The following is a 5,000-nucleotide window of genomic DNA, read 5'->3' as shown; positions in this document are numbered from 1 at the left end:
GTGTGTGTGTTGGGGTGTTTTTGTTGTGTTTGTGTTGTGTTTTGTGTGTGTTGTGTGTGTGTGTGGTGTGTGTGGTGTGTGTGTGTTGCGGTAGTGTGTGTGGGTGGTGTGTGTGTGTTTGTGTTGTATGCGTGCAAGTTTGAACGAAGGTAAGTACAGGAAATCACACGAATATGCCGAAGCTTTTACTTTACTTAGTAAAGTTGAAAAAAAGGCTTCGGCAATTCTGGTTTCCTTTCTTCCTTGTTCTATTGTTCGACATGAATTCCACAGAAGTATGTACGTATATGCACACAAACCACACACACACACACAAAACATACATACATATTTTATAATTTTTTATAGATTTTATATATATTAAATATTTTCTATATATTAGATATTATACACAAATAAATATTATACTATGTACTTTGGTTAAAAATCCACAATGGATAAAATAGATTTATTCAATAAAGAATATATATTTAATATACATATAATATATTTTTATACATATATAATATATATATATATATATAATAATATAATTATATATTTTATATAAAATATTAATATATATATAAAATTATTTAATATAATATTATTTACATTTTTTATTATATTTATTATTTAATATATATATATATTAAAAAAATTATTAGGTTTATATATTTTTATATATATTAATTAAAATATATAATTTTTATATATATATATATATATAATAAAATTATATTATTTTTAAAAATAATTTAAAAATATATTATATATATATATATATTATTATTATTTATATAAATATTATTTATATACATATATTTCAATTTAAATTAAAGAAGAGTATAAGTTTTTGAGAAATTGAATAAGTAGGCTTTGTTTATTGATTATTGCATAGAGAAAGGAGCCTAATTTGGCCGCTTCCTACTTAGTAAATTTCCAGTTGCAGTGATTACACAGTTGCATGAGTAGGTATTTGGAAACGATTCCTAGCCGAAGCAGTCAGCTGTTTGCCACTTTCGCCCTTTACCGCTGCAGTATATATATACTTTTCCCGGATTTTTTTTGGTAAAAATACTCAATACTCTTTTTAATGTACTTTTGAATGATGCGTATTCATTGAAGGAACGAATATATATTTGGTTCTCTGTACTTTTACAATATTTTAATTAATCCTCGTGCACCTTTAAGACAAACAGCACAAGAGACAATCACGCCCACGCGTGTGGGTGTGTTGTGCGTAGGGGTTATAAAATTTTTTAATATATTTAATTATATATTAATATTTAAATTTTTAATAAATTTTTTATTTATTTTTAATATAAAGAATGAAATTACTGTCTTTTGAACACTTCGGTTTGTGTTAAATGGAGTAGGGAAATCCTCCTTTTTTAATTATTTTACTTATTGGCCCGTATTCAGGAACACGAACAAAGCTTCGCGTTTTTGGTTTAAAATTTGGTTTTTAAATTTTTATAATTTTTAAATTAAATATTTTAAATTTTTTAATAAAAATAACAAAAAAAAAAATAATCGTTGGTAAAAAAAACCCCTCTGTTTTGGCATATAAAATAATTTTTTATTATTTTTAAAATTTTAAATTATTTATTTATTAAAAAAATTTATAATACATTTTTAAAAATTAAAAAATTATTAAAGTTTTTAATTATTTTTATTTAAATTAAAATATATCATTTTTAAAATTTAAATAAACCCCAATATATATATTAGAAAATATTATTTTTTTAATATATATATATATTATTTAATATATATTTTTATAATATATGTAATAAAATTAATAAAATTTTATATATATATAATATATATATAATTAATATATTATTATATATATATATTTATTATTTAAATTTTTTGGTCTGCCTATGGTTGGTTTTTTTCCCTCGCCCCAGTTGTAAATTTCGCGCGGTTTTAGCCCGTCTACGGGGAAAAAACCCATTCCCTTGAAAAGGTAAAACGCAGGTGTCGTGGGGAAAAGTCGCCCCCCTGGATAGGTTTTAAAACGCCCGAACACGGTTGATTGGAACGGGATCCAAACCCGGGAAGGGTGGACTGCAATATTCTTTCAAATAAAATTAAAAGAGGCCGATTTCCGCAATGAAAAAAAAAAAAGAAAAAAAAAAAAAAAAAAAAAAAAAAAAAAAAAAAAAAAAAAAAAAAAAAAAAAAAAAAAAAAAAAAAAAAAAGAAAAAAAAAAAAAAAAAAAAAAAAAAAAACAAAAAAAAAATATATAATATTATTTTAATATTATATATTTATAATATAAAATAATAAAATTTTGCGTGTATGTGTGTGTCGTGGTGTGTGGGTCTATGTATATATAAAATATATATATATATAAATATATATTATATAAATATATAAAAATATATTATTAATATATATATATATATATATAATATAATATATAATTATATATATAATGTGGTGAAAGAAATAGTAAAGTGTAACCACACACACCACACACACACACACACACACACCCCCACCCCAAACAACACACAACACACAAAAATATAATTATATAAAAATAATAATATATTTTAATTTAAAAGGGGGACATATAATATATATATATACATAAATATAAAATATATAAATTATATATAATAATATATATAATATGAATATTCTATAAAACATAATATGTAATACTGCAATATATGTAAAATAGCAATGTATTTATAATATGCATATAAAAATTATATATATATAATAATATATTTTAATAAACATCAATTATATATTAATAAAGTATAAAAACATATATTTATTAAAATTATAAATTAATTCCAAATAAAATATTATATATATATATATATTATTATATAATATATATATATATATATATATATACAGTACAAGCACACACACCCCACCACACACCACCAAAATTACATACATATCATCTAACTACCATTATCTATCTATCATCTACATCTTCAATTATATATTAAAATATATATATAAAAATATAAATATTGTACAAATGTATATATTATACTCACCACACCAAACACACAACAAATTATCTACCATTATCCATCTATCCCTAGTCCTCTCTCTCTCTCTCTTTCTCTCTTCTCTCTCCTCTTCTCTCTCTCTCTCTTTTTCCTCTAATATTAATATTATATAATATAATTATTTAATTATATAATATATATATATATATGTTATTGTGTTGTATAGTGTGTGTGTCTTATATTATAAAAAATTAAATAATTATATAATATATTTATAATATATTTTAATATATATAATATATATATAAAAATATTTTTATTTTAATAAAATAATATAATATAATATGGAATCGTATGGTATAAAAATTATAAATATGACATAATATTATATATATATAAAAATATATATTAATATTTTATATATTATTTATATATATAAATTTTAATATATATATATATATCATCTAATAATATAAATTTTATCCACTCTCCTCTCTCTCTGCGTCTGCTCTCTCTCTTCTCTCCTCTCCCTCTCTTCTCCTCTCCTTAATAAAAATTATATATATATAATATTAGTAATAAAAATAAAATTTATATATATAGTATAATATATATATAAATATGTGGGTGTCTGAAAATATCAAAATAAATATAATATATAAATAAATAATAAAATAAAATTAATATGTTATTTATATAAAATAATTATATATATATATATATATAAAATATAAAATTTAAAAATATATATATATACAGACCACAAAATAAAAATACACATATAAAATTATATAAAATATATATATATATGTAAATATTAATAATAATTATAATATTTATATATATTATATATATATATATATAATATTATTATATATATATATATATAATGGAAGTTGTTGGGTATGAAATATACTATAGTACAAATATTTTATAATAATACAAATAATATATAATATATATATATATATATATAATATAAAATTTTAAAAATGACAATATTATGTTCAACCCACACACACACCACACACACACCCACACCCCACACACACACATACACACGCAGACACACAAACCACACAACCACACAATACATATATTTTGGGGGTGGGTGTGAGTTGGATGTGGTGTCTGTTTTATAATAAAATAATAATATAATATATAATTATAAAAATTTATATATTTTGATATATATATTTAATTTTTTAATATAAAAAATTTTTAAAATAATATTTTATAATATTAAAACATATATAACACAAATTTTAAAATTTTTAAATTTCTATAAAAAAAATTTAATAATAGTTATAACATATATACACACAATATATTTATATCTTATAAAAATAAAATTAATATATATATTATGCTATAATAAAATTTAAAAAATATAATAATTAATTAATAAATATATATATTATTATATATATATATAAATGGTGTGGTGAGAATATATATAAATGTATATATATACTATAAATATATAAATAATATAAATTTAATGAATTATATATATATAATAATATATATATATATATATAAAATTCATGTCTTTAAATATAATATATATATATATATATATATTTATATATATATAATATTATAATATATATAAATATATGTGTGGTGGGGTGTGGTGGGGGTGTGTTGTGGTGTGTGGGGTGGTGTGGTGTGGTTTGTGGTGTGTGTGTTTTGGGTGTGTGTGTTGTGTGGTGTGGTTGGTGTGTGTGTGGTGTGGTGTGGTGTATATATTGTATATATATTATATATATAAAAATATATATATTTTATATATATAAATGTATATAATTTTATATATTTTAATATATAATAATATATATATATATATATAAATAATTTTAATATATGAACACACACCCCAACCACGCACCAACACACAACCCCAACAACACACACACAACACCCACCACCACACCCACCCACACACCACCTACACACACGCGCACCAACACACACGCAACACACAAACCCACACCACACCCAACTAATATATACATATATAATATATTTATA

Source organism: Penaeus monodon, chromosome 26 (genome assembly GCF_015228065.2).
Source record: "Penaeus monodon isolate SGIC_2016 chromosome 26, NSTDA_Pmon_1, whole genome shotgun sequence".
NCBI classification, from domain to species: domain Eukaryota; kingdom Metazoa; phylum Arthropoda; class Malacostraca; order Decapoda; family Penaeidae; genus Penaeus; species Penaeus monodon.
The sequence above is the reverse complement of the archived record's forward strand: the minus strand, read 5'-3'. Positions refer to the sequence as shown.